Below are 17,847 nucleotides of genomic sequence, written 5' to 3'. Positions count from 1 at the left end.
TCTTTCTTTTTGTGCATTAACTGGTTACGAAATTCCTTCCAAGAGGGAGGGAGTTTCTCAATTAGAACAATAGCAAGGGTAATATCACAAATTGACAGACCTTCAGCAGCCATATTAGTACACACATTCTCATAAGCATGAATCTGATCAATAATAGGCTTATCATCAACAACTTGAAAACTTAACCACTTACTAACACAATAACGTTTAGTACCAGCATCATAAGTCCCATATTTTTTCTCTAAAGCATCCCAAATATCCTTAGCATGATAAAAACCCATATAAATATCCAACAAATTATTTGACATATGATGCAGCAACATGCCCTTACAAGTTCTATCATCTTTAGCAAACTTAACATCAGTTTCAGACAGATCATCCTTATTAACAGGTTCAACAATATCATCAAGCACATATGCAACATCAATCTATTCCAAATAAAAACACATCCTAACAGCCCAACATTTATAATTCTTGCCATTAAGAGGTTCTAACTTAGACATACCAGGAATCATGAATTTGGAAGCCATAATTGTCTTTTAGATTGTTAACTGATATGGTACTAAAAGCAATAAAACAGTAAACTTATCTCTTGAAGCGTGAACCAGAAAACAGTAGCCGTGTCGTGGTGAACCACTGACCTAAAAGATGATTTCGCGCTACCTTCCGGTGCACTAGACAAGAAGCGGTCGTCCTCCAGGATAGGCACGGCGCCGAAGTTTATGTGAACTCACAAACCGGACTGGAATTCAGAATACTTGCCCAGAAATAACAGAACAGTGTTTAGTTATTTTTAAGAGAGAAGAGAGAGGAATGATGTTTTTCTGTGTCTTTTGCTGATGAGGGACTGGGTTTATATAGGCAGTAAGGAGGAAGATGGCCAGCAACGACCAGCAAGAAAAAAGGAAGAAACGACCATATGATTAAGGCCAAAAATCAAGCAAAACGGCTGACCGTTACTGTCCACAATCAGAGACAGAACGCAACCAAGAAAATGTCCAGATTCATCTGGTCAGTCAAAAAACACAATCAATAAGTGTAACGGTTTAGCTGTAATCAAGGGATCCCAACAGTAAAAAACGGCTAGAATAAATAAGGAATATTCTGTCAAATAAAATTCCTCCAAAAATAAAAGGACCCACGCCCGCGCATCGCATTCCCCAAGTCCCAAGTCCCGAGGCCTGAGCTCGACCCGGCTTGGCGCACGCGCGCGTGTGTGTGGTACAACACCCACCTCCAAGTCACTCAACTAAGAAGTACTAACATAGTACAATATAAAAATAAGGAGAAAACCTTTCCCTCCACCAATGTGGGATTTTTCCCTTTTCATTTGTGACTCTCACTTTCTCTTGTTTTCTTTTCTTCACCCTTATTTTTTATATCAAGAACTTCCAACAATACCATCCCCCACCTAGCAAGCTTGGTTAACGATCAAACGTTGTTAAATGCATGTTAAATTATTATTATTTTTTTTTGAAAGCAAATGCATGTTAATTCTCTCGTAATATATTGATAAATTACACAAACATATAAATAACGCTGGTTTACAATAAATACTTCATCAATAGTAAAGTTGCCCCTAAATTATCGAAACTTACCTCAATATAGAATAAAATTACAATATTTTAAAAGTTGCCCTAAACCAAGTTAACCTACAAGTGGATGATATACAATAATATTACTATACACCGAGTACGTAAAGGGGTTTTAAGCCTTGTCAATTTACTGAAAAGGGAATGAATTTGGAGCATAAAGAGTTGCTTAGGTCAAATTAAGATGGTGAGAAGGTAGTTAGGGATTTAATTGGGTGGGAAACCGTACGTAGCAGTGGGCCCCACAAACGTCTAAATTATATTTGACGGAAACCGTTAATGGGTAATGCTAGACAATCATTTGTCATCTTAGGGGTAGTTGTTTACAAATAAAAAAAACGGGTAGTTATTCACAAAATAGCCTATCTTTGGGTAGTTCCTCACAAAATTTCCCTAATTTTTCCATGAGATATTGGTAAAAAGAGCACTCATCATAAGTCCATAACGGGGCATATCGGGTTATTTTTTCGGGTAACCTCAGGTTCGATTGAGTTTAATTGGGTTGGGTTATGGGGCTTGAAACATGCTAAATCATTGCGTTCATGCAAGTTAAAATTTAGATCGAGTTACTTTTGGGTCAGGGTTTGATTAGTTTTTGACACCTCTATATAATACTGCCATTACTTATACACTTTGAATTGAATTCATGTTTGAATCAACTAATGAGTTTATTTTGTTGTAAATTATCAAGAGATATGTTGAAAAGTTAAATTATTGAATCACAATTATGCAAAGTAATTATTTGATGGTAAATTGGTAACATTTCCCAATCAAATAAACAAATTGTGATAACAACTACCAAACACAAGTACGGTTGTTCATCGGTCCAAGACTGGACCGACCTGAAAACCGTAATTTTAAATTCAAGAACCGGAGACCGGACCAGTTTGAACCGATTTTCTATATTTTAAAATAACTTTTTATTATATTATGAAGAAAAAAGAAAAAAAATTACGTAATATTAGAAAAATGATTATTTCCTTTTTTTTAAAAAAAAATTGATTATTTAATGCGTACTTTGAACATCTAAAATGAAACAACTCATAGTATAAATTTTTTTGTAGCATATTGAACATTAGAGACCAGACTGATTTCTGTGTTCCGTTCAATTTTACGATTTAGTTCAATTTTTGAACACCCTTAAACACAAGTATATATTTGATAGTAATAATTAGGAAAAAATTATTGAAATAGATAGTTGCTTAAATATATCAATTTAAAAATTACTTTTTTGATTTCATATATGTAACAGTTTGACTAACACACTTGTATATGCAGTACATTGAACATAAATACGTACAAACTTAAAGTACATTATTATAGGTAAAAATAACATAAACTTTACATTTATTATAAACAAAAACTAATTAAGAAAAATTGATACAATATTTACAAAACAAGTTTTGTGTGCAGCTGGCCACACCATGTGGTCGCTTGTAAAAGAACAAAGTAACCCCTATAATACTGACCGAGTCGAGGAACCCCTATAACACTGATCGAGTAACCAATATAAAACAAACATTGACCGAGTAACCCCTATAACCATATTATTAAGACTAATCTAACTAGAGTGCGGCCTGCCACATACAAAAACTTGTGTTTACCACATTATTAAGCCTGATCTAGAAGTATATTACTCTGTACACAATACCATTGATATCTTAAACACTATCAAAAGTCACTCCAAATCTAGAAATATGAGTTACTATCAAAATATAAAAAATAAAAACAATCATATTATCATTAATAATTTTATCCTCTAAAAAAACTTTTTCCATTTTCTTGTATTTATGACGTAAACAGATAAATTAATCAAAATAATTTAATTCTCTCTATTCTCTATGTTAAGACTTCTTTAATAAAGTCGTTTAAACACCTACTCCAATCCATACTAATATATTAAGGGGTCGTTTAGTTGGATCATTTGGAATGGATTGGAATAGAGTTAGAATCCATTCCATCTAGTTTTTTGTTTGGTTGAGGTTTTTAGTAATGGAATCTCATACCCAAGGGGTTCTAACTCCCTCCCATACCCATAGAATCTTGTACCCACCCTTCCCCCTAAGATTCACAAAGGCCTTCCTAAAAACGTCGATGTGCCACGTAATCCCTGTTCTTTATTGCGCCACATCATCCTCCCAATATCTCATGACGACAAGGATAAGGAGGTTCGAACCCTTAACCTCTTATAACAAAGATGACTATTTAACCATCTAAACCAATTATCAACAATGCTATTAATATGTAGAAAAATTTAAATAAGTGAAACCACAAGGTTCAATTTAAAAAAATAAGATACTTAAAGAATAACTCAATTTTGATTTGACAATGACAATTACAGTTTAGAAAAGCCTTTAAAAAATTTATCAATTGCACGTCTACAACAGTAGCAACCCGGGACAACGCCCAGGTTACTCACTAGTTAAGTCCTAAAAAATGCACCCTTATGACTGAGATTGTATTGCAAATAAGAGAAAATAGAGAAATACTTTTTACACAAGATATTATCGTCTAATTATAAGGCCTTAATTTCCTATTTTACCCTACTTAAATGTTAGAAATAAATAAATAGATAATGAAGTGTACTCCAAGTATAATTTTCCTAAAGAAAATAGTACTCCTACAAGAATTAAATAAGGTGTTTGATGTGCGAGAGTCCTGAGAGGAAAAAATCATAGAAGTAAATATTACTCGTATCACGCAAAACAGATTGTAGGGCCACACACTCTTTGCATGCTCCCGCCAAAAAAAAAAATTGTACGAAAAAATGTCAAATTTCATCAATTTTACTGCAGGTGACAGAGTTGAAATAATCAAAACTAGTGTTTCGGATGAAAACAACGGGACCTTCAGCAGATTTTTTTTGAGGGGGGAAACTGATCTCAGTCGAAGTGATGACTGGGTCAAGGGTTTCCTGCACAACAAACACACGTAAAACTAGCCTCTTGGGTTGTGTCGAGGAAGGCCCCTCCGATGCGGAAGTCATTATAGTGTTGAAAGAGAGAGGAAATGAGCTATGCCATAAATTTAGATGCTTGAGGCTGATTGTGAATGCTAGCTTTTATACCTTTGCTCAATTAAAGGACTCGGGCCCTTGAAGTCAAGTGGGCTTGCCACGTTGACCGGTCCGCTGACTAACTTGGCACTAGGCTGGAGAGTTGAACCTTTCTTTTGGGGTTTGAATTATATCATTTGTGAACCAGGCCCCATTGAGGATTAATTGGACCCAAACAACTTGCCCCCCAAGACCCGATTTAGAAGAGTGACAGATCGGGTTTTGACTTGCCCTCGGCTGATAGCTGGTACTAAACTCGGTAAGCTCGAAAGCCCACTTTGTTAGTCTACCAGATTTTTCCACCTTGCCGAGTACTTTTTCCAACGGCTGATCAGTTAGGACCACTATCTGATAAGAATCAAAGTAGGGTCTTAACTTTCGAGCTGCTACCACCACTACATAAACAACTTTTTCGAGTAAGGGGTAGCGTGTCTCAGCATCTGTCAAAGTATGGCTGACAAAATAGATCGGCTGGACTCACTGCCACATATAAGTACAGCGTTTCTCCATCAGCTGGGCTTGCCAGCGTTGGGAGGTGAGCCAGGTGCTCACGGAGCTGCTTAAAGGCTTGATTTTGCCCTTCTTCCCAGATGAGCGCTTTTGATTTTGGGAGTTTGAGCGCTTTAAAGAAAGTCAATCCCTTGTCCGAGGCCCTAGAGATGAACCTGGAAAGGGCAGTCATTCTGCCAGTGAGACGCTAAACATCCCTTTTTGTTTTCGGCTCAGGAAGATCAAGGGCCGCTTGAACTTTGGCGGGATTGGCATCAATCCCTCTTTTGCTGACCATGAAGCCGAGGAACTTTCCTGACTTCACGCCAAAGACACACTTCTTCGGGTGCAGCTTCATTTCATGTTTGCGAAGAGTGGCGAAAGTTTCGCCAGGTTCGCAACATGGTATCCTGCTTTTTTTGCTTGTGACGATGGAGTCGTCAACATAAACTTCCATTTTTCGGCCTTTTTGCTCGGCGAAGACTTGATCAACCAACCGCTGATATGTTGCCCCCGCAATTTTCAATCCGAAGGGCATCATTTTATAATTGTACACCCCAGAACTTGTGACAAATGCAGTTTTTGCTCGGTCATCGGGGTGCATGAAGATCCGATGGTACCCAGAGAATGCGTCCATGAAACTAAGAAAGGCATGGCCACTCGTCGAGTCGACTAATTGATCGATCCTCGGCAAGGTATAGAAGTCCTTCGGACAAGCCTTGTTTAGGTCCGTGAAATCAACGCACATTCTCCAGGTGCCATTTGCCTTCTGAACCATCACCACATTAGCCAGCCATTTTGGATATTGGCAAGGCTCGATGAACCTTGCGTACAGAAGCTTTTTTACTTCGGCTGCGATGTCTTGGTTCTTTTGAGCAGAGTAGTTCCGCTTTTTTTGCTTGATGGATCGACATGTGGGGTCGACATTAAGCTTATGAGATATGAGGTTCGGGTCAATCCCAGGCATGTCTGATGCCGAGAAAGAGAACACGTCTCTGTTGTCCCGAAGGAGTTGGATTAATTCAACACGGAAGCTCGGATCTAGTCCTTGTCCGATGCTAACACATTTTTCATCATCTCCTTCAGTCAACGATATTGATTATGTTTGGTTATCCACTTCCATTGCTCTGGCACTGAATTCTTTGGATCCAGGCCTGCTATCAATATCAGCGGGCTTCCCAGACTTTAGCTGACTTCCTGAGTCTTTCGGCTCAGAGGAAGAACTAGCCTTTTCTTTCCCCAAAAATGTCTTCTTTGCTGGGGATCCTTGGGCCGAGGCACTAAAGCCCTTGGGACTTTTCGTTCCTCGGTCCTTTTCTTTTTCCTCCTCATCATCCTTGTCATTACGGCGACTCTTGAATGGTTTGAGGTGGTTGCATCTTCGGGCCTCCTTTTGGCTACCCAAATTTTTTTCGGAGCTTCCCTTGTCCGAAACGTAAATCATTGCTAGATGGTACGTCAAGACGACTCCTTGAATATCGTGAATGAGGGGTCCCCCCATGATCACGTTGTACACAGACGGAACATCAACGCCTAAGAACTCGGCCATAATGCTTCGCTGCGCCAAGCCTTGACCTAGGGAGACAAGATGAAGAATCTTCCCGTCAGGGTATGATGAAGAGCCATTGAGTCCGGTTACCGGGAAGGGCACTGGAGTTAAGTGTTTGCTCACCAACTTCAGCTGGTCGAATTCAAAAGAGGATATTCGCCCCACTGTTACCGTCCACGAGGGTTCGATAGACATTGTGGTTTGCAATGCCCGTCATGATCACTAACGGGTCATCATGGGGGTACATCACCCCCCTACAGTCTTCGGCTGTGAACAACATGTTCGGTACCGGAGACTGAGGTGCTTGGAATTCAGTATTATGTACTTAATGGGTCAAGCCCCTTAAGCAGCATTTCAGCGTATTCCGAGAAACAACCCCGGAAATAGCGAGAATGTCAAGGTTCTCCCTATCATTCTGCTTGTCCCTTTTTCGGAGAAAGTCTAAATCCTGCCGAGAGTCTCTCTCAGCTTTCTTTTCTTTGCGGCGCTCCACGACGTATTTTTTCAAGTAGCCTTTTTGGACCAAATCCTCAATCTGGTCTTTTAGCTGGAGGCAGTCCTCGGTGCGGTGTCCAGGGGATTCGTGGAATTCGCACCATTGGTCCTTCCCCTTTTTCTGGTGCCATGATGGAAGTAGCCTCAGCTTCTTGAATCTCCCCTCATCCTTGGTTGTGCTGAAAATTTTAGCACGTGGGAGAGCAAGGGGAGTGTAAGACTCAAACCTCCCCGTATAGGGGGTCCTATCTTTCTTCGGCTCAAGTGCCGAGGACGGTTCTGAGTCTTTCGCCTTCCCTTTCCTCGGCCCTTGGCCTTTGGACAGTTGTCCCTTAGCCTTCTCAACTCTGGGTTGGGACTGAGATTTTGTCTTGTTCAACTCTTCGGCTTGGATGAATTTATCCGAGGCGTCCAAAGCTTCCTCCAAGGTCTGCGGGGGATGCATAACCATGAAGTTAAGGAACTTTCCAGCTTGCAAGCCATTTTGTAGTGCGAATACGGCAAGGCCCTGATCTAGACTCGTAATTTTGGATGACTCGTTGCTGAAGCGAGTCAGATAGTCTCAGAGGCTTTCATCCTCCGTTTGCTGTAGACTCACTAGCTCTGCAGCCGTTTTCTCTCGGCGATTCGTCGTAAAAAACTTTCTCTTGAACTTGTTGGCAAGGTCACTCCTGTTTGGGGTAAAAAAAAAACCCTATGCCACATGGCCCAATACCGCGCTGACACGTGGTAGCCCTTCAAAGGCCCAATGGGATCCAATCGGATGCTGACACGTGGCATTGTAACCCTAATGAGGGAGCAGATCTTCATCTGCTATAAATAGAGGAAACTCCTTATTTATTGCACATTCATAAATATAAACACAAAAAACCGAGTAATATTAATTGTGGAATCTCTCTGAATCAGGGAGAAAAGCCCATTTACTTTCCGCACTTTTAACCATCCGAAATCATACTAACTTGATCGTCGGAGGCGGAACTCCACCCAACCGAAATTTCTTGGTTTTGCAGGTACAGACGGTAGGTACGCATTCCCAGAATTGTAACTCTCCCGAGGGACTCCAAAAACCCTGAAACATTTGGCGCCGTCTGTGGGGAAAGTACTTATGAGATGGCATCCGACACTGTATCGCCTGTTGAGGGCAGACGGCTTTCGGCCGAGCCTGAGGTCCACACGGACCAGGATAGTGGTGACGACTATGAGGTCGACACCTATGTGGCCCCAGACGGGTCAATTTGATCAAGGCACACCCGTTCCAAAGAAACAAGGGAACGGGGCCAAGACAAAGCTGGTCCTAGCAACCCAGCCGGCAAGTCTGCTGGGCAACCCCAGGCGACGAAGGGCACAACCCCCATCACCATAAACGAGCTCATGAAATTCATGACGAGTTTCAAAGGGGAAATCAAGGATATAATCAAGAAGTTAACAGGCTCAAATAAGGGTCAGCCGCCAAAGAAGCCTTCTTCCTCCGGGAATAAGCAACTCAAAGACCGGGTGCCTACTCCTCACCCTAAACCAAAGGGGACGGATGGGCCCCTGATCGATCTCTCCAAACTTCGTTTCCCTAAATCAGGGTAAAGGAAGGCCATCCGGTAAGTACAGCCGGATGGGTCAAAGAAGACTTACTCTGACGCCCATATGTTCATCCAGGAGAAGAGAAGTCAACACATGTCTGAGTCGGCCTCAACGTCGACTTACCCAGACAGTTTCTGCAATACTTCAATGAAGCATTCGGAGACACATTAAGGGAGTCAGCCACGCGACATGTCCGTACGTACTGACCCTCATATCATCTAGCCGGTTCCGTATGTTCCCTAACTGCCATACAAGCCGTATGGATCACCATACATGCAGTCGTCCCCCTTTGGGGGTCGGGGGCACATCAGGTCAAGCCTATGGACTGGCAGCTGCGGTTGCTGAACCTTGGGGAACAACCTTAGGCTTTCTCTAGGGAGATAACCGAGGTGGCACAACCGGCCAAGGTTAAAAATGTGTTGGTCGGTACCTACGACGGTGCCACCAACCCGGAAGACCACCTAATGGCATACACCAACCTCATTGTACCTACAAGGGTTGGATGACGCCGCCTGGTGCAGATGCTTCCCGGTAACATTGAAGGGCATAGCCCAACGATGGTTTGGCAACTTGCCAGCCGGGTGCATCAACAATTTCAAGACGCTTGCATACCTGTTCGCGTCCAACTTCTCTATGAACATCCCTGCCAAAAAGACAAGTCTCGACCTAGGGGCTATTCAGTAGGGAGACAAGGAGGGCCTACGGTCGTATGTTATGCAGTTTAATCTGATGAGAATTCAGATTCAGGGGCTGTCTGACGAAGTTTCATGCACAGACTTCTTTAAGGGTCTGAAGGACGGGTCAACCTTTAAGTTCGACCTGATCCGCAAGAGGATTGCCACCCTCCAAGAGGCGCTGATGGAAGCCGAAGCCTATATACAGGAAACGGAGCTCTGTGCCATCAAGCACTCGTCGGAGCCTAGACGGTCCGAGAAGAGAGAGAGTCGGCTTGCCCAGCCAGCCAAAAAAGAAGAGGGCAAGAAAAGAAAAGAAGTCTGGGCGGCGGATCGCTCTGGTCAGCCGTCCCAGAAGAAACAGAGAAAGTTGGAGACATACGTCCCCAAGTACGAGTTCAAAAAGGACTGCTCCTCCATCCTCATGGAGATTAAAGACCAGTTAACTCTTGAAAAGCCGGCTGCAATGAAGAGTTCTATCAAGAACCGTGACAAGAGAAAATACTGTCACTTCCATGAGGATTTCAGCCATGAAACCAATGGTTGCTATAGCCTTAGGCGGCTATTAGACCGTCTGGTTGATGAGGGGTCTTTGACATCCTACCTGGTGAAGTCCAAGGGTAACCCCAAACCCAACAATGGACAACCGTCAAAGAATCCGGCTGTGAGTTCTGATACTGATGAAGAGCACATCTTCACCATAGCAGGCGGCTTTGCAAGCGGAGGTCCTACCATCTGGGGTACCAAGGATAACATCCGAAAACTATCCAACCTAGAGGATGAGGGCCAGGCGTCGAAAGACACCTTCCCTGAGGTCTTCATCTCTGAGAAGAACCGGGGTATGGTCAAGCGGCCCCATGATGACCCAATTGTCATCGAATGCAAGGTAGCCAACCAACGAGTGGGCCGGATCCTCATTAATACCAGGAGCTCGTCTGACCTGATAAGCTATCAGTGCTTGACAAAGCTAAAGTAAGAGCCTAGCAGTATACACAAGGCATCTCACCCCCTAGTCGGCTTTGGGGGAGGAGTAGTGCATCCGGTGGGGAGGATTGACCTACCCATCCGACTAGGAGAGAAGGGGGAAGGACAACACATGGTCTTCAAGTTTTTGGTGGTCGAGGAATTGACCGCCTACAATCTCATTTTGGGTCGTTCTACCCTCAACGAGTCCAAGTCAGTCATCATCCCATCCCTCATGCTGATTAAGTTTGAGAGGGATGACGGGTCAGTGGGTTCCCTGAGCGGGGACCTAAAGACGACTAAGGAGTGCTACCTCTTAGACGTCAAGCCGACTGCTATTGCAGCCGGCCATATCGAGGAGCCCATGGACCTTGATGATAAGGAAGCCGCGCCTATTGCCAAAGCAACTGGCAAAAAGAGAAAGGTGGACCATTTGGTGGACGCCAAAAAAGAGAAGCAATATTAATCACTGATCGGGGAGCGATCAGAGGATCTCCGTCCCCAACCGACTATTGATACTATTAATATTATTCTAGACGACAACCGTCCAAAAAGGACCGTAAAAGTGGGGACGGTTGCTTTTGCAAAGTTGGGTGCAGACTTGCACCACCTGCTGAAGGAATTCAAAGACATCTTTGCCTTTGAAGTGGAAGAGATGCCAGGCGTCAGCCCGGATCTTGCTGTCCACAAACTTGTCGTGGATCCAAAAAATAAGCCGGTTAGGCAAAAGAAAAGGAACCACGGCAAGGAGAGATCTCAGGCGGCAGCCGCTGAGGTCAAGAAGCTACTGGATGCTGGGTTCATTCGGCAATGCTACTACCCGGATTGGGTAGCCAATGTCGTCCTTTTCAAAAAGCCGAATGGGACCTGGCAGATGTGTGTTGATTACACAGATTTAAACAAGACATGTCCGAAGGATAGCTATCCACTCCCAAAGATCGACAGTCTAGTCGACTTTACAGCCGGTCATGCTTTGACGAGCTTCATGGATGCCTACTCAGGCTTCCATCAGATACCCTTGTGGAAAAAAGATCAAGAGAAGACGACATTCGTCACTGATCAAGGGTTGTTCTGTTATACGGTGATGTCGTTTAGGTTAAAGAATGCGCCTGCTACCATCCAACGGATGATTAATAAGGTCTTCATTAATCAAATTGGGAGGAATGTAGAGGCGTACATTGATGACATGATAGTCAAATCCAAGCTTCAGATGGATCACCTTGCTGACCTCCGAGAAATCTTCACCACCCTCAGGCGGCATAATGTCATGCTTAATCACAAAAAGTGCGTCTTTGGTGTTGAGTCTGGGAAGTTTCTCGGATTCTTGATTGATCAAAGGGGGATATAGGCAAATCCGGACAAAGTCCAGGAGGTAATTGAAATGAAGTCACCCAGCACTTTTAGAGAAGTCTAAAGACTCACTGGTTGTCTGGCAGCATTGGAGAGATTCCTCAGTCGGTCAGGTGACAAGTGCCTCTACTTCTTCCAGGCAATCAAGAAGAAGATTAGATTTGAATGGGGGAGAATGCCGAGACGAAATTCCAGAAATTGAAGGAGCACCTCCACTCTTTGCCACGGCTGGTCAGCCCTTTGGCAGGGGAGGTTCTCTACATGTATTTGGCCATCTCAGATCATGCCCTCAGTGCCGTTCTCCTAGCCGAGAGAGACAACATCCAGCTCTCGGTATATTTCATTAACCACGTTCTCCGGAATCCGGAGCTACGGTCCTTGGTTGAAAAATGCGGCCTCGCTCTTTTCATGGTAGTCAAGAAGCTAAAACCATACTTCTTGGCACACCCGATGGTAGTCTACACAGACCAACCCCTCAAGCGGCCAATGATAACCCTGGAGTCATCCGGTAGAATGCTCAAGTAGGCTGTTGAATTGCAACGTCTGGAAATTTCTTTCGAGCCTAGAAAGGCAATGAAGGGTCAGGCGTTCGCCGACTTCATTGTTGAAATGACAAGACCGGCACAACCGGAGAATGTTGATTAGGTTTGGAAGTTATATGTAGACGGGAGCTCTACTATGAACGGTTGTGGTGCAGGCGTAATATACATATCTCCGGAAAGGGATAAGTATGAATATGCACTACGGTTCAAGTTCCAGGCCTCTAATAATGAGGCGAAATACGAGGCCCTGGTAGCCGGTATACGCATGTGTAAGGCGGCAGGAGCAAGGAAAGTTGACGTCTGCTCAGATTCTCAATTGATTGTCAGCCAATTCAATGGTGGCTATGAGGCCACCCATCCGGCGATGATCAAGTATCTGCGGGCGGTCAAAGATGAGGTTGGGACACTTAATGAATTTCATCTAAGTCAGGTGTCCCGATCAGAGAACAATCAGGCGGATGCATTTTCCAAACTGGCCTCATCCACCACTTGTGATACGCCTAGGTTAGTCTTTTGGGAGGTCATGGAAAAAAAAAAAGCATTGAACATGATCCCATTGGAGTTCTTGATCGAAGCTCTACTTGGATGGACCCCATCCGGGATTATTTGGTAGACGGTACTCTGTTGGATGCCCCTTCAGAGGCGGCAGCATTGAAGAAGCGAGCTTTGAGCTTCGAAATGTACAAGGGAGAGCTCTTCAGGAAGGGTTATCTCCAGCCGTTGTTGAAGTGTGTTACCCCTGAAAGGAGAAAAGAGGTGCTAGAGGATCTTCACGTTGGCTTTTGTGCTTCACATATAGGCGGCAGAACTCTAGCAAAGGGGGCCAGGCGGCAACGCTATTTTTGGCCCACTCTTGAGGCAGACGCCAATTGGTGAAGAAATGTGACAAGTGCCAGAGGTTTGGCCGGCTCATACACCGTCCGGCAACAGATCTGACGGCCATCTACAGCCCGGTTTCATTTGCAAAATGGGGCATATAGGCCCTTATATGCCTGCATCAGACGGAAGAAGATACATTCTAGTGGCTGTAGATTACTTCACCAAATGGGTTTAGGCAGAGGCGGTCAAGGGCATTAAGACAAAGGATGTCATCTCCTTCATTTGGTGAAACATCATCACCCGGTTTGGGGTTCCTATGTCTATGGTATTTGACAACGGTCCTCAGTTTGAAACGCCTACCCTCAAGGGTTGGTTGGAAGATCAGGGGATCTCACATTGTTTTGCATCCGTTGGTCGCCTCCAAGTAAACGGTCAAGTTGAAGCCTTCAACAAGCTCATCTTAGACGGCATAAAAAAGAAGATTGAAAGAGCTGGCGGTCTTTGGGCGGATGAGTTACCTCACGTCCTTTGGGTCATCAGAACAACTGAAAAAGGGGAAATCGGTGAAACCCCGTTTCTCATGGCATACGGCACTAAAGTCGTCCTGCCAATTGCACTTTATGAGCCAACACTCAGAGTCATGCTTTATGATGAAGAGGCTAATTGGGAGGCCATGCGTCTAGCATTGGATTCACTCCCGGAGCGCAGGGGCAACGCCTCCTTGCGTCATGAGATATACCGTCTGAGAATGACGAGGGCCTACAACAAAGGAGTACACAAACTGCCCCTCAAGGTGGGGGACTTTGTGCTATGAAAAATAGAGGCAACCGGAAGGGCAAATGAGCAAGGGAAGCTAACCCCCAATTGGGAGGGCCCCTTACCAGATTTTTGAAGAAGTCAGAGGCGGCACCTACCGCCTGAAAACACCAGACGGCAGGCAGCTAGCCAGAACCTGGAATTTAGACAACTTGGAAAAATACTACTTCTAAGGAATTGTAAATATTTTGTAAATAGAGTATATTAATGAAAGAGTACTTTATTTCAATTGTTTTTTGTATAAAGTCTCATGTGCAATGCAAAAACGGGCAACTTCTAAGTCCCATGTGCAATGCACAACCGGGCATCTTCCAAGTCCCACCTGTGCAATGCACATCCGGGCACCCGTTTGCTCCAAATGAGTAGAAGGCTAAGTACCTAACTTAGTTATTCAAAAAGGCCAAAGGCCAAAATATTTTAAACCGCCTGCTCTAACCATGAGCAGGCATCCGGCGACGCCCATTTAGGTGAATTCGTCGAAGAGAACATCTCTCTTCCGGGTGGTACATTGTTTAACAGGTCATAGAATCAAACGGCTTTAACCGGTCAGGTTAAAGATAACCCATGGCCGTTTGAATGACCTATTGAAATCAAGATACACCCGGTTATTGCCCCAAGGTAATACAGACGGTGAATTAAATCATGATCTGCAGCCAGCTTTTGCCAAAAAGCACTACAGCCGGCTCCAGCTTACATAAACAAGGTCAAAACCTTTTTAAAATCAAGGGACACCCGGTTATTGCCTCAACGCAATACAGGCGGTGAATTAAATCTTGATCTTCAGCCGGCTTTTGCCAAAAAGCAATACAGCCGGCTACCATTTCCATTATCAAGATACACCCGATTATTGCCCCAACGCAATACAGGCGGTGAATTAAATCTTGGTCTTCAGCCGGTTTTTTCCAAAAAAGCAAAACAGCCGGCTACCATTTCCATTATCAAGGTCAAAACCTTGTCAATTATCCACAATTGTTTAAAATGCATATGTCCAGACAGGCCGCCTGCATGCCAACCAACGGCATTGTCGGATACCCAAGGGGTAATCCCCAACCGGTAAAGCGCGTATTCTAAGTTTGATTTCGCCGGCGCAGCCGACAGATTCAACTTAGGTTCAATTCTATTTTAAAATGGTCAAGGATCGCCTAAATATTCATCCGGATTCTTATGGACGGCTGCTTGCTTCAAGTTGGTAACTATTAAGAAAACAACCATCTAGGGGCAGATAGGGCTAATGCATCCGGCATATATCAATTCGAATTGCAACAAAAATTTCATTCAAGGCAAAAATTGCAGAAAATTGAAACAAATTGAAACAGTGGCAAAGCAAACCGACACAGTCGGCATATATATATAAATAATTCAAGTCAAATGTTAGCCGGACCCCTGTCCGGAGAAAGTGATACAAAATTACACGGCTCGCAGGCCGGATGAAAGTAAGAGTTAGAAAAATAATAATAAAGCTATTGCTGTTGCTGCTGTTGTTGTTGTTGCTGCTCAAACGGCTGGTCCTGGCCGGCAAGAGGGGTCCTTGGGTTTCCTGGGTTTGGGCTTCTCCAGCCCCACCCGGCGCATTCTCCTCCGCCTGCTCTTCCTCCATGTCGGCCCACTCCTCGAAGGGCGCCAACAGATGAATCCGAGTACTTGAGCATCAAATACCTCTGTTACGTATTTGTACCTCAAGTCGAAGAAAGCATAGTCGGTGTCCGGGTGGATCATGGACCATGCCATCTTCATGCGTAATTCGCAGTCACGCTCATTCTCGGTGACCAGCCGGTTTTGTTCAGTCGTAAGCTGGTCTAGATGCTCTTTCTTGGTCTTAACCAGCTCGTCCTTCAGTCGGGTGACCTCGTCTTTCAGCCCATCGTTCTCCTTGTCAGCCTCCCCCAAAGCCTTGACGTTAGCCTTGAGTTTGTCAAATTGGAGTTTATAGTCGACAACATTTTGGTTGGCTGTATCAGCAGCAACCGTAAGCTCCTGGATGAGTTCCACCTGTTTCATCTCTCGGGCTTTAGTTTGGATTTCAAGCATTAGGGAGTTATATTGACAGACATCAATTAATTCGGCTGCCCTTCTTTGGGCATCCCTTACCTCCTCTTACTTCTTCCGCAAGGGGCTTTTCAACCCATCAACCCTCAACATCACCTGCAAAATCAACCGGAAAATAAGTTAGTCTTTTAGTTACACTACATCCGGCAATAGGCAAAATTGCCCAAAAGTACCCCAACCGGTATATTACCTCAGCCAGCAGTGAGTTGATGCGGTCAACGTTGACCTGGTGGATACCCGGTACCGCCTCCCTCTCGGACTGGGTGAGGGTCCCCCATCATTCTCTTGGCGTAATTTTGCATATCCGGCCAACGAGAAGCAACATATGCATCATGAGATATATTTGTTAAGTGTTGGGCATAAGCGGCTCCTATATTCAGCTGGCTTCCGGAAGAATCCCCGACTGAGAAGCTTGGGACTTGACTCGAACAGGCCCAAGCGGCCGAGGGGGGTCAAAAGTGAAATCCGTACCTTCGTTTTCAGGCTGAGGGGTGAGACCACCCCCAACGCATTTGAGCTGGATACAACAGCAAGCACCCGGCTAGAGAGATCCTCAGGCTCCTTAGATCCGGCCTCAGCCGGCCCTGAGCTCAAACCCAGGCTTGCAGACTTTTGCCTGCGGTTGTGGGTCTATCAAGAGTCGGCGTTCTACTGGATGAGGTTGGTGAGGGGCCACTTGGGACCCTCCGCCTCTGTGAAGCAGGCGAAGGGAGTTCCTCCCCCGGTCTCTTCACCATCTGCCTCAAAGAGTGAGGAACGTTCTGGCTCCCCGTCTGCAAAAGATAGTAAATCAACAAGTTAGATTCAAGATTGTTTGCAAGGAATACAGACGGTAAAATATTAGCCGGTGCTTACCCCACCGCCTCTGGCCGCAAGTTGGGCCCTTTTCTGCTCAAGTTGCTCCTTTCTAATTTCAGCGGCTGACTTAGCCGACGTTTTCTCTGGAGGAGTCATCTCAAGTCCTTTCTCTGCAAAATAGTAAAGAAAGAAAAATGTTAAGAGCATTCACACACCATACAGGCGGCATAATACGCCGGTTAAGCAGTAAACCTACGTTTGTCCCAAAAAGTGCTAAGACCGCAGGCGGAAAAGAACACCTCGTCTCTGAACCAGTCCGGATGAGGGACCTAGAATTTGGGGACAATGATTTGTGTCCCATCACCCAGTGGCATTGTAGTCTTTTTAAACAGCCCCGGCTCCATAATGGCATCCCAAGATTCAGCCGGTATCTTGGGGAGGGCACATTTCTTTCCCAATAGAGCCAGGTTCTTATTGTACCAGCGCAGCCGATGATTTGCAGCCGTAGATGGGGAAGAGACGAAATAAAACTTTCTCTTCCAGCTAGTCCATTTGGAGGTCTTCTCCAAAGTCATCATGTACTCCGGATGCGTGGTCAGTGTGTACCACGCATTCCAGCCGCCTGGGGCACGACTCAAGTAGTGCATGTGCGCGAACGCCTCCCAGCTAGGCGTCACGTCCTGCATCTCGTAGGCGGCAATATATCCCAAAATATTCACCCAAGAGTTGGGTGTGAGCTGTCAGACACCAAGGTCGTATCCTCTTAGAATGGCTTTGATTGTTTTGTGGACGGGAAACCGGAGGCCGGCTTTGAATGCCGGCTCATTGCAGCCGAAATAATTATCGGCGTGTTCCAGGTCGTCATCCCAGATGACGGTTGCATCAGCAGGCGGGACACCGACCTCCCATCCGGCCCCTACAGGGCGCTTCTCCAAAAAAGCCGGGAAGGTTGCATTTAATGTCACCACATCTCCGGCGCTCATGCGCGCCTCTGTTGGATTAGTTGCTCATGGCCAGTTATAGGCCTCCTCATCGTCTTGAGGGGCATCCGACGTCATTATAGACTCAGTTGAGTCGGACTGCT

Source organism: Chenopodium quinoa, unplaced genomic scaffold, assembly GCF_001683475.1.
Source record: "Chenopodium quinoa cultivar QQ74 unplaced genomic scaffold, ASM168347v1, whole genome shotgun sequence".
In the NCBI taxonomy this organism is placed as follows: Eukaryota; Viridiplantae; Streptophyta; class Magnoliopsida; order Caryophyllales; family Amaranthaceae; genus Chenopodium; species Chenopodium quinoa.
The sequence above is the reverse complement of the archived record's forward strand: the minus strand, read 5'-3'. Positions refer to the sequence as shown.